This window comes from Narcine bancroftii, chromosome 6, assembly GCF_036971445.1.
Source record: "Narcine bancroftii isolate sNarBan1 chromosome 6, sNarBan1.hap1, whole genome shotgun sequence".
Taxonomy (NCBI): Eukaryota; Metazoa; Chordata; class Chondrichthyes; order Torpediniformes; family Narcinidae; genus Narcine; species Narcine bancroftii.
In genome coordinates, this window is record NC_091474.1 from 125,198,568 (window position 1) to 125,212,922 (window position 14,355).

The window sequence follows — 14,355 nt, forward strand, 5'->3', positions numbered from 1 at the left end:
ACTATTCCAAAGTTCAATGAGTTAAATTTTATCCCAACATATCCTATGTGACAATTGTACAACTCAGGCAGTTCATTAATATCAGATGTTCTGGCTATGACTCTCCCTTTGTAACTACTGGAAAGAGGTACATGATCTTGATATAAATCTCTCTCCGAGCCCTTTTATTGCTATTTTTGGAGTGAGTAGATCAATGGATTTAATTTTGACTCCCATCTTAATCCCATGTAGTTGGTTTTGCTTCCCTGATTGGTATGAGGCTCATTTTGCTGCGGTGGAAAGATGTTGTCCCTTCCACGCAGACACAGTGGTTATCGGATTTGACGGTGTCCCCTCTCTAGAGAAAATTAGGTGTTCATCTATTAAATCCAGTATTAAATTTTCTTCTCCTTGGGATTCTTTTTTCAATTATTTTTAAAATTTATAGATCAATTATTTTTGGTCCTTTTTTTTTCCTTTCTTTTTCTTGAACCTATAGTATCGAAATTAGCAGTTACTATTTGACTTTGCCAGCAATCACTCAGGTTGGGGTTAGAAATTAGATTAGCAATAGATTTTCTTTGCCTTTCTTTTCATCCATAACATAGTTCAGACATATCTTGTTTACCGTTATTTATAATTCTATTTATCTTTACCTGAACATTATATCTATGCAACCTGATTTTTTTTCCCGAAAAGCCAATAGAAAGATTGAAAAAGAAAGATGGTGAGGTATTGATTGGTGTGGAAGGAGTGGTGGGCAATGTGTTCCGAGGGGGTGAGATTGGAGTAAGTAAGGGGAGTGGTGAATTCGAGACAGCTAATGTCTCGGCAGCAGTTCGAAATATAAAGATCTAGAGCTGACAAAAGGCCAGAGTGGAGTGTCCAAGAGGAGGAAGAAAGCTTAAGGCAGAAGAAGCAGTATTCAGAGGGGATGGAGAATCCTGGTGGAAGAAACAGGTGGGGAGACCGAGATGATAGAAGAAGAGTTTGGCATTGTGGCATGTGCAGAACCTATTGAAATAACGGTGAAGGGGGACAATGATAAGGTGTCTCCTGAGGACAGAACTTTCCATCTCAGGGCAAGGTCAAGGTACTTCTTCATAAAACAGCTTCCCTTCTGCTGTCATTAACTAAGCTCTTAACCACGATCCTGTTTTCTGCACATCTGCCCTGCCTCCCCCAACCCAAATGCAATAAGGACAGGATTCCCCTTGTTCTCACCTACCAGCCCACTAGCTTCCACAACAAACATATAATCCTCCACAACTTCCGCCATTTACAAGGTGATCCCATCACCAGACACATCTTCCCCTTCCCTCTTTTTTCCACAGGGACCACTCCCTCATTCACTCATCCTTTCCATGAATTGCCCCCTTGATACCAATCCTGTGACTGTGACAACAAGCAATACAATTTTTGTGCTATTTGAAGCCCAAACAGTCATTCCAAGTGAAGCAATAGTTCACTTTTGAATCTGCAGGAGTCATCTACTGTATCTGGTGCTCCAATTGTAATCTTCTCTACATCAGAGAGACTGAATGCAGACTTGGAGATTGCCTCATTGAGCACCTTCATTCTGTCCACTGCAATAACATTGGCCAACCAATTTTATTTCACCACACCATTCCCACACCTCATCATTTGTACCCATGGTCCCATGCACTGCCAAACTGAGACTATGCACAAATTGAAGGAACATCACCCGATATTCCACCTTGGCACTCTCCATTAACATTGACCTCCAGTTTCTGTTAAAAACCCTTCATCTGGCCACAAAAATATGGCGCTGGCTGAGAACCTGAACAATTACACCAGGGCTGTCAAAGACATTATCAAAACAGCTGTGGATGAGTGTGTCGGGCATGGCAAGATGGCGTAGAACGAAGACATGTGTTCCACTTCTCCCCAGCTGGATCATTAAATACCCGGCTTTTTAATAGTATAAAAGTGATTAAAAATAAGATTTACAGTTATTTAAATAACAGTGCTCTATGATGGCATCCAATGTGAAAAAGTTTAAACCTCACCTTCAGAAAAAACTACCATATAAAAGTGCAGGAGAATTGAGGCCTACCTGCATAACTGAATCCATGGAGTCATTGCTGGGAGTCTCCAAACCTCAAAGGACTCCAGCCCTTTCGAGTTTGACTCCGGCACCGATCCTGCATCTGCAAGATGGCCCCAGCACATCGATGAGTTTGGCCGTTGCTGGCCCGTGTTCATGTGAAGCCGTGCGCGTGGACGGCACGACCAATAAGGGGACCCGCGAACTCGTGATCTCGCTGGGCGGCCCGGTGGCGTGCAGGGAAGCGTTGGAGGATGCCTCTTTGCATCTGACGGCCTTGCCTGGCCTGCGTGTGCCATCGTGGGCCTGAGAGCTGTTGGAAAAAGTCGGTGCTGTGGGGGAGCATGAACGCCAGTGTCCCGAAGAGGTTGGGGTGCCAGCATCGGGTGTCCAGACCCGCAGCCGTTCAATCAAAGGACTTATGATGACTGAGGAAGAAGAGGAACTTACCTTATTGGAATTCGTCCAGGAGGAGGAGCTTGCAGTTAAAGAAGGTGAATCTCAAAAAGTGGAAGTGGAATCTGGACTGGATTCAGTGTTCACTGTTTTGGAAGGGATTGCTTGTCAAATACAGCAAATGCATAATATGTCAAAACAAATATCAACTCAAATGAATCAAGGATTTATGGAGATGAAAATAAAAATGAATACTTTGTGTGATGAAATGTCAACTGTGAAAAAGGAAATGACTGTAGTTAAAAGTGATATTAATAAATGTATAAAATCAGTTGAAACTGTGCAAGATAATTTTAAGAAAATTGAAACAGCTTTCTCTGAGTGTCAAACTCAGGTAGAACATAATAGAGAAAAAATGGAAGGTTCTTTTGTAGATTGGGGGGTTCAGAAAAAGAGATTTAATGAAGAAGATTGATTCATTGGAAAATCAAAGTCGGAGGAATAATGTGAAAATAGATGGTCTCTCAGAGGATATTGAAGGTGCTGATCCGATAAAAAATTTTAAGCACTGGATCCCAGAGGTGCTGGGTAAAGAGCTTTTCCCTGAAGGTTTGGAATTGGATAGAACTTATAGAGCTCTGAGAAGAAGACTAGTTCCAAGACAAGTACCGAGAGCAGTCTTGATTCGTTGTTTAAAATATGAAGGTCATGAAAAGATTTTACGTATAGCAGTGCAGAATGCAAGACAGAATCGATCTCCATTAATGGTTCAACATAATGGGGTGTTTTTTTATGCTGATTTCAGTCAAGAGGTTATTAGAAGATGACGAGAATTTAATACGGCTAAAGATGTTTGGTGGCGAAAAGGCTACAAGTTTGCTTTTCATTATCCTGCAATTTTGAAGGTTTTCTATGGAAATTTTCAATCTCAGTTTTTTGAGAATGATCATGATATCTTGGTTTTTTCTAATTCTTTGCCAGAATTGTGAATAAATTGATCTTCTCCTCCATTATCTCCTAAGTGGAGAGTAAATGGAAATGGAAATGGACATGGGAATGGAAAGAATGGAAAGAAAGAAGAGATGACACAAAGTCTTCTTGATGTTGAAGATCCGGAGCAGTTGTTGGGCTTGGAATCATTGGGCTGAATATATGGACTACATTCGATTGTGTTTGATTAAATAATTAATATGTATCTGGTTGGGGGGGGGGGGGGTGGATGACACTGAAAACTTTGACAGTCATCTGCCACTAGTGGGTTCACCACACCCAGTTTTTTAGGGTATTACTACCTTTGGGTGGTTTTTTTTGTTTTTTTTTATTTTTCTGTTTTGGGGGTTTTGCTTCTTTGGAAGAATTGTAGAGGGGAGCATTATTTTATATTAGTAGTTAAAAAAAATGTCTCAATTGAATTTTGCAACTTTTAATGTGCAGGGGTTAAATAATCCAATTAAGAGAAAGAGAATATTGGCTTATATTAAAAATGAAAATTGATATTGCTTTTTTACAAGAAACACATTTGACTGAGAAATAACATTTGAAATTGAAAAGGGATTGGGTTGGTCATGTTTTTTCTTCTTTTAATTCTAAGGCAAGAGGAGTAGCGATTTTGATTCATAAAAATTTACCATTTGAATTGGAATCTTCAGAGGAGTATGCTGGCAGTGTATTAAGAGTGAATTGTAAAGTTTTTGCTGAATCGTGGACTTTGTTGAATCTTTATGCCCCTAATATAGATGATGAGCGGTTTATTTCAGAAGCTTTTTTATTGTTAACTCAAGCTAATGAAAATGTTTTAGTTGGTGGTGATTTTAACTTTGTTCTCGACCCTTTATAGGATAGAAATCCAAAAAGTATAAGGAAATCAAAGATGGGAACACAAATTAATGCATTAATGAATGATTTAAATTTGGTGAAAAGTTAACCCTACAGAGAAAGATTTTTCTTTTTATTCTTCGAGACATGATTCGTTTTCTAGATTCGATTTATTTTTGGTATCAGCACATTTACAAGGTAGAGCATTACGAGCTGAATATAAAAGTAGAGTTATATCAGATCATTCATTATTACTTTTTTCTTGTGAAAGTTTGGAGGTAGTACGTTTGTCGTTTAGATGGAGGTTTAATGTAATGTTATTGAAGAAACCAGAGTTTGTAACTTTTGTTAAAGATCAGATTTCTTTATTTTTGACTGAAAATGTTAATTCTGTGGATAGTCATTTTGTAATATGGATGCTTTAAAAGCTTATTTGAGAGGGCAGATCATTAGTTATTCTACGAAAGTTAAGAAACAATATATGGCAGAAAGTTTAGAGTTAGAAAATAAGATTGCTGAGTTAGAGAAGGATTTTCAGAAAGGTGTAACAGAAGATTTAAAAAAGTTGCATTAGAGAGGTTGAAATTGCGTTATAATACTTTACAAACTTAACAGTTTGTGTGCTTAATTAATCAATCTAAACAATGTTATTATGAGTTGGGGAAAGAGCTCATAAGGTCGTTGCTTGGCAATTGAAAGCTGAACAGGTGTCTCGGACCATTAATGCTGTTAAGAAGAATTCAATAATAACTTATAAGCCTCAGGAAATTAATGACCAGTTTTATTCATTTTTTCAAAAATTATATACTTCTGAGGGGAAACAGGATAATAGTTCTATTGATTCTTACATATCTAAGTTAAAGTTACTGGTATTAGATGGAAATGATGTTCAGGAATTGGAATCTCTATTTACAGATTTTGAAATTAAGGAAGCTATTCAGGAAATGCCAAACAGAAAGTCCCCAGGGGATGATGGATTCCCTGTGGAATTTTATAAACTTTTTTATGATGATTTTTCTAATGAATTTGGAGAATTCAAGTTACTGAAGATCAGAAGTTACCAGAATCATGTTCTAGTGCTTTAATAACTGACATTCAAAAAAAGATAGAGATCCATTAAAAGTGTCTTCGTATAGACCTATTTCTTTATTAAATGTGGATTATAAAATTATAGTGAAAGTATTAGCTAATAGACTTGCTAAATATTTGCCTAAATTTGTACATATTGATCAAACAGGTTTCATTAAGAATAGAAATACATCAGACAATATATTTCAATTAATTACTTTGGTCAACGCATATCGAAAACAACTTAACCATCCTAACCTAACCACCATTCATGGTAGTTGCATTAGATGCAGAAAAAGCTTTTGATAGGGTTGAGTGGGATTTTTTATTTAAAATGTTAGGGAAATTTAAATTTGGCCCTTTTTTTTATTGGTTAGGTTAAGGCTTTATATACGAACCCGATTGCTATGGTGTTGACAAATGGACAGATTTCTTTACCATTTAAATTGACTCTTTCAACTCAACAGGGCTGCTCATTGTCACCAGCCCTATTTGTGTTGGTTATTGAGCCATTGGCTCAGGTTATTAGATAAAATGATGAAATTAGAAGGATGAGGGTTAAGAATGAAGAATATTAAATTAATTTGTTTGCGGACGATGTGTTGATATATTTGACGGAACTGGATCAGTTGTTGAAACAATTGCAAGAGTGTTTGTTGAAATTTGGAGAATTATCGGGATATAAATTTAATTGAGATAAAAGTGAAATTTTACCAGTTGGAGTGGGAGATTATTCTGAATTTAAAATAATTACAAAATTAAAGTGGACAAGTAAAATTAAATATTTAGGTGTGTTTATGGATATGAATTCTCAATCATTACATCAATTAAATTATGTACCTATATTAAGACAGATTAAAGCAGATTTGATTAAGTGGAAAGATCTTCCATTAACTTTGATTGATCGGGTCAATGTATTAAAATTAATATTTTTCCTCAAATTTAATATTTATTCCAGTCACTACCTTATTTACTTTCTAAGGGCTTTTTTCAAGATTTGAATAAAGCAGTGCGAGAGTTTTATGGAAAGGTAGATTAGCTCGAATGGCATTGCATAGACTTACATGGAAGTGTACAATGGGCAGACTACAACTACCACATTTTCAAAATTATTATGAAGCAGCCCAGTTGAAGTTTATTAGTAGATTGATGGACTTAGACCGGCCTCCTAGCTGGGCTAAAGTGGAGATGGCATAGGGTTGAAATACATTAATTTATATTTTTGTTGGAATTTGAATTTGTTACAGCAATATGATATGCCAATATTGAAGCATTTATTAAAGATTTGGTTAAAAAAAATAGGGTGCTAGGGTTGAAAGATAAATTATCTATTTTAACTCCATTGTATAACAATCAGCTTATTCCTTTTTCAATGTTTAATAATCATTTAAAGATTTGGGATTCTAAAGGTATAAAGACAATACAAGATTGTTTTGTAGAGGGGCAATTTCTTTCTTTTAACCAATTGAGAGAAAGATTTGATATAGCTGTAAATTCCTTGTTTGCGTATTATCAACTTAGGGCTTTAATAAAAGATAATTATGGTATAGAGATGATTTTACCTACTTTGTCAAGATTTGAATCTTTGATTTCCTGTATTCCGAAAAAAGGGTTATATTTCAGTTATGTATAACTTGTTACAAGATAGGATGGATAAACCAGATTGGGAGAAATCTAAACTTAAATGGGAGAGTGATTTAGTATTTATTTTCCCTGAAGAAGATTGGGCAAATATGTGTCAAGATAATGTAATTAAATTGACTAATGTGCGATATGGAATGGTTAATTATAATTTTTTACATCAGTTATATTTGACCCCGGAAAAGTTAAAAAAATATGGGTTTAGTAATTTGGATTCTTGTTTTAGATGTGGTTCATGTATTGGAACTTTTTTACATGCTATATGGTATTGTGTTAAAGTTCAATCATTTTGGCAAGGAATTAAAGTAGTTTTGGAGAAGTTATATAATTTTATACTACCGTTAGATCCAATGATTTTCTTGGTGGGAAATTTATATTTGTTAAGGGGAATGGGATTGGATAAAATTCAAATTGCTTTTGTACGTTTGGTGTTATTAGTAGCGCGTAAATGTGTTGCTAGTACTTGGAAAGATGATACTGAAATTAATATAGCATGTTGGCATAATGAATTGAAAGTATGTGTTGTTATGGAAAAAATTACTTATACTTTACATGATAATTATTCTTCTTTTGTTATTAAGTGGTCTCCATATTTGAAATATATGCATTTAGATATACTTTGAAATGTTGTTAACATTTATAATTTTTTAAATATATATAATCGTTTTTTTTTTGCTCCCCTTAAGGGAGCTGGCTGTAGGGGTGGGAGGGGGGATGGGTATTAATGAAAATTTTTCTTTGACTATTTCTGTATTTTATGTTATGTTTCTGTTATCTTTTAAATAAAGTTTGGAAAAAAAAGGATGAGTGTGTCCCCACCAAATTGTTCAGGGTTTTCTCCAACCAGAAGCCCTGGATGAACAATGAAATCCAGAACGTGCTGAGAAACAGATCGCAGGCATTTAAGTCTGGAGATCCAGATCAATACAGCAGGAGCAGGTATGACCTACAAAAAGCCATCTCCTGGGCGAAGTGAAGATTGCAGAGGAAAATGGAAAAAAAACAAAAGACATGCAACAGCTGTGGCAGGGCCTAAATGCCATAACCTGTTTCAAAACAAAATCCGGTGAAGTAGCAGACAGCAAAGCTTCACTCCCAGAGAAACTCAATGCCTTCGACGGTCGATTCGATAATAGTAACAGCGAAGAACCACCCATCCGCACTCCCACATCCCGTGATAATCCTATCCTGACGTGTGCTGCCTTCAGGAGAGTAAATCCTAGGAAAGTATCTGGCCCAGATGGAATACCTGGCCGAGTATTAAAAATCTGTGCTGACCAATTTACCAAGGTATTCATGGATATCTTCAATATCTCACTGCAGCAAGGTGTGGTACCCACCTGTTTCAAACAGGCGTCAATCATACCAGTGTCCAAGAAGAGTGTAGTGACCTGCCTTATGACTATCGACCAGTACCACTTACATCAATAGTGATGAAGTGTTTTGAAAGGCTGGTGTTGAAGCATATTGTGACAGATTATGTTATATTTAAATTATGTATAGATATGTTTTTGGAATCTAGATTGTGGGGTTTTATTTATGTCACAAAAAGATACAAACACTTCAAAAAAGATCTCATTTTAAAATGCAAGAGTTATGCATAAGGTGGTGCCTACACGTCTGCAAAGACAATAGACTCCTGTGCTGGAGATTTTCACAACGAGGTGCAAAAGGAAGGGTTCATCTCAGGAAAATTATAAGATCTCTCATGATTTGATTTTGGGAGTCAGCAAGCCGCTTTGGTGGAGTGGGCTGTTTTAGGAAGGTAATGTGGTTTTGCAAGCAGAGAGAGAGTCAAACAGGTTTTTCTCTAAGTGTGACAAAAAGAGAGAGAGAGAGAGACTGCTGGTTTTCTGCAGTGGCTTTTGGAAGCTTGTTTGAAACCCCATTTCGAAGACTGATTGCGAGTTCTGAGTTCAGCCTATTCAAAGCCCTTGTGGTCCATACAAGAGGCTTAATAATGTTTCGCCTGAGGTAAGGGAAACAGAAGAGGAGCTCTGTGGTTGCCTGAAAGAAAAGGATTATCACCTGGAAAACCCTGATGGGCCAAATTTCTTGGGCAAGACACTGGAGTGGCTGATTGGAAGGAATCAGATTGTGTGTGTCCAATCTCTCTGAAAACTGACAAGACCCTTCCTGAGTGGTAACCATTTACCTTCAAACACCAAAGCCCAATGAATATTCATAAATGTTAAATTCTGTGCACAGTATAAGAATTGCCTGATACCAGTGAACTGGGAGGAGTGAGAAGTGAAATTGGACTGTGAATCAAAGAACCTTTCTGAACTTACACACACATTACATACACATGCACTTAGAATTAGAAGAGGGTTAAGTTAATAAGAATAAGTTAAAGTTTGATCCTGTTTTTATATTTCAAAAAAATTTAAAGTAACTTTTGTTTAAGTAACCATTTGTCTTGGTGAATTTCTATTGCTGCTGGGTTTTGGGGTCCTCTTGGCCTGTCACATTTGGGGGCTCGTCCTTTTGGATTGAAAATTGGAGTTTTGGGTTCTTATACCTTTGAAGTTTTTGTGATTTATTAGTTAATTGGGTTTTCCAAGCTAATTTAAAGCTTGTGTGTGTGGAAAACAGCAGCAATGGATGTTAGTACATTTTTGTCACGATCATCACCTGCATAGCTGCAGAGCAAAGGAAAAGAGGAACTGATGGTCATTGCTGAGGAATTAAAGCTGGCTGAAGTCAAGCATTGGATGAGGAAGATAAAAATACAGAGGATTATAGTGAAATATTATATAAGTGAGGGAAAATTTGTTGACAAAGACTTAGAACATTTTCCGGAGGATAGATCTGTTGAATTGCAATTGGAATTGGAGAAATTGAGGGTGTTGGAAGAAAGAGAAAAATGGAACTTTGAGTTGCAGAAACAACAAAATGAGGCAGAAGAGGCTGAAAAACAAAGAGAGAAAGATGAAAAACAGGATTTTTGAGACAGAGAAAGCTAAAACAAAAGAGGAAATGAGTTAGAGGCAGCTGAAAAATGAAGGGAGGAAGATGAAAGATAGAAAATCTCCAGCACAGGAGTGTATTATCTTTGCAGACTTGTAGGCACCACCTTATCCATAACTCTTGCATTTTTTGAAATGTTTGTATCTGTTTGTGACATAACTAAAACCCCACAATCTATCTTCCAAAAATATATCTATAGATAATATAAAATATAATCTGTCACAATATCAACTCCTGTCTGAGTGGTGACATGGATACGTTCCATTTTGCCTATCATAGTCACATGTCTATTGCGAATGCCATCTCACTGGCTCTACACAAAGCCCTGGGACACCTGGACAATAAAGATGCATTAATCAGGATGCTCTTTATCGACTACAGTTCGGCATTTAACACCATCATCCACTCAAAACTGGTCAGCCAACTCCAAGACCTGGGACTCAACAACCCACTGTGTAATTGTATCATGGATTTCCTCATCTCCAGATCACAATCGATGAGGATTGGTAAGAACATCTCCTTCACAATCTCCATCAGTATCGGAGCACCACAGGGCTGTGTTCTTACCCCCTGCTCTACACACCTAATACCTTTGACTGTATGGCTCGGTACAACAATAACACCATCTACAAATTTGCTAATGAACAAGAAAGGTGATGAGTCACCATACAGGAAGTAAATTGAAATCTTGGCCGAATGGTGTACCAACGACAATCTTGCACTCAATGTCACCAAAACCAAGGAGCTGATTGTTGACTGTAGGAAGGGAAAGCCAGTGATTAGTGGGGGATCAGAGATGGAGAGGGTGAGCAAATTTAACCTCCTGGGAGTCTTAGAGAATCTTTCCTGGATCCAACACACTAATGACATCATGAAGAAAGCACATCAGCACCTCTACCTCCTTAGGAGTTTGTGGAGTTTACTATGACATGAGAAACACTGACAAATCTCTACAGAGGTGTGATGGAAAGTGTGCCTACTGGCTACATCATGGTATGGTATGGGGACACCAAATTTCCTGAGCATAAAGCCCTCCAAAAGATAGTGGACACACCCCAGGATATCACAGGCAAAATCCTCCCCGCTATTGAGAACATCTACAGGGAGCGCTGCCGTCAGAGGGCAGCAGCAATCATCAAGGATCCACACCACCCAGCACATGCTCTGTTCTCGCTGTTGCCATCAGGAAAGAGGTACAGGTGCCACAAAACACGCACCACCAGGTTCAGGAACAGCTGCTACCCCTCCACCATCAAACTCCTCAATGACAAACTCTTTTCTTTTTAAATAATATTTTTATTGAGTTCAATGTCATAATCTCATATACATGTTGCATTGACATAACAAAATGAAATATAAAAAAATGAAATATAAAAATGTATACATAATATATAACTGGTAAAAATGCTCTAATTAACAGTTGCCCATTTTCATTATTAATTGTTTTAATTAATATTATTAAGATTAGAAATGAAAATCACCTGAATTACTTTATAAGCAATCTGCTCATAACTTGGTAAAATATCAATTCATATTATAGATTAGGACGTTCATAGATCAACTCCAATTAATCAACTTTTATTATGAAACAAAGAAAAAAAAAATAAATTAATGCTAATCTAACCCCTCCTTCTAATCAAAGTTACTAATATACATATACATATATATATATATAAACAAAAAGAAAAAAGAGAACAAAGAAACTAGATCGGATCCCTAACTCGACAAACTCAATCAGAGACTCATTTAAGGACTTGTGCATTTTGTTGATTTTTTATTCTCTCTATATTACACAGTCAGTTTGTTTATATTTGTTATCTGTTTACAATTCTTAATTTGTTTACATGTATATACTATGTTTTTTTTTACAACCAATTGGTGGTGATTCTGCCTCACCTGCAGGAAAAAGAATCTCAGAGTTGTATGTGATGTCATGTTTGACCTTTGGCCATAAATCTGAAATTTGTCTCTCTCTTTCCCTATCCCTCTGTCTCTTTTTATCCATCCCCCACACCCTTCCCTTCCCTTTCTGTTCAGAGAGCTACCCTGTCCCCCATTACTTCTCACCCATCCACCTATGACTTCTTGCCTGTTGGGCCTGTTCTCCTCCCTTTGTCCACCCACCTTTTTATTCAGGCTCCAACCTGCATTTTGCTCACACCTTGATGAAGGGCTCAGGCGCCAAAGTTTGGTGATCCTTTATTTCTTAGAGTTGCTGCATGACCTGAGTTTCTCCAGCACTTTTATACATTTCCCCACCATCCCAGACTTTTCTGTTTCACCTGTCTAACAGTGTTCATGGGATGCAGTTCTGAGCGTGGGATCACAATAATATTTGCATTTACCAGGGCTGGTGCCAGTGACGATTAAACTGGCTACCTAATAGTTTGGAAGGGTATGAGATGAATGCGGACAAATGGGACGAGCTTTGGTAGACATCTTGACACAGACAAGCTGGATCAAAGACCATATCTCCATTGCCATAAAACTCCATGACTCTTTTAAGTGGACAATTGGACATTCATCCTAATGCCCCACACACTTTCATTTCATCTTTTAGATGTTCCAGCAAACTGAGTGAGTTTAAAGGAAATGAGGCTCTGATAAGTTAGAAGGGTTAAGTTACATGATGAGTTTCAAGGGAGTTCAACCAAGGAGCCATCAGTAGGGTGCAAACTGGGGCCCCATTGACTGCAGCAAGCATCCCTTGGTGAACTGGAGGCCAGAGTATTTGGATTTCCAGACAGATGGCAGATTACTGGAGTTTTATTCAGGGTGAATCCAGGTGAATTTCACGCTTTACATTAATTTTTCTAACAGATCCTACTGTCTCTGAGAGAAATGTAATTTTCCTCTCTGACATCCTTTGCAAAAGAAAGCATTTCACTGGATATCAGTGCATGTGACAATAAATAAATCTGACTCTAAATACGTCACCTTTGCCAATCTACTGTTAAAAGCAGCTCATTTGATGCCACCCTTTCCATCAAGTCAGAAACTTGGAAGGTTTAAAAGTGTTAAAATCGAAGCACACTTCAATATGTCATTGAGAAGATGCGGCATTGCCAGAGATACCATCACAGATGCCTGTGATTATTTCAAAGTGGGCAATTGTTTCCAATATCCAGGACTAAACCTGTCATTGATCAACAGAACAAATAAAAGCAGGTTATTTTGCTAATAGCACATTACTGTGTATAAATTTCCCGTATTTCTTCATTGCAGTGATCGTTGCAGTGTAAAATTTCCAGAGTAATTTGGTAGTCATGTTGTATCGTGTGAAAGTCCCCATAGAAATATGTCTTTATTTTCTAAAAATCCCCATGCACAAATGTTCTCGCTTCAGCTCGCCAACGATCTGATTGACAGGACAGGTTTAAGGACACGGATAACGCCCTCTCGGCCCCAACACAATACCATCTGACACGTAAGCAACTGCAAATGTCTTTCAGCTCCAGCTGAAGATTTGAGGTGCTTGGGAAAGATTGGAAGTTGAGGGGGGGGGGGGGGGAATAGGCTCTTCGGGCACTGAATAGTTGTGTCTGCAATTCACGATCTGCAGCAATTTCCAGTGCAACGGCCACAAGTAAAACGTGAGAAGAGAATGGGCTCAATTGGCGCTGGGGTGAGACGCAGTTCATGGGACTGGCTGCTCGGAAAGCAGCGCAGACCCAACGGCTTCCTTCCTCCTGTTCCAGAAGTTTGTGCATTAGCCTCGACTTTCGAGTTTCTGCACCTGTCACAGGAAAACAATCCCCGCCACCAGCTGCTGCGCTTAACCCTGGCTCGTCCCAACCCCGGGGAAGGTGCCTGGTTTACACGAGGGAAAGCTTGCAGAGCACGCAGTTGCGAAGGACCCCGGGCCAAGCTTGTGGTCGCTTCAGCGCAACGTGACGAAAGCCTCCCTCCTTTTCTCAAAAGCAATCGTTTCTGTTGGGAAGATCAAACTTTGCATTCGTTGACAGGGATGGGGCCAAGACTCGTACTTTTGAAATGGAATCGTTCCAAGAATGCCCAATTTGCACGAGTCCAGCTCCCGTGAACAGCGCAGCGATAACGGCAAGATGTTCCCGTCAGTTGGTCTCGGTGGAAGGATGACTGTCGCTTCAGGCCATAGGCAGATGGCTATATCTGGGATTGAGACCTGAGTCAGTACCAACAGCAGTGTAGCCTCCGCTGGGCGGCAGTCGGCACCATTCAGGGGCGAGGCGCGAGGGTCTTACAGACAACTGCCGAAAATACAAGCAGTCCCGAAGCTCTGTGTGTGGGGTGGGGGGTGTGGAAATACAGGTAGTCCCGAAGTTGCGTGTCTGAAAATGCAGACAGGCAGTCTCGAAGGGAGGGGGTGTGAAAATGCAGGCAGTCTTGAAGGGGTGTGTGTGAAAATACAGGCAGTCTTGAAGGGGTGTGTGAGAAAA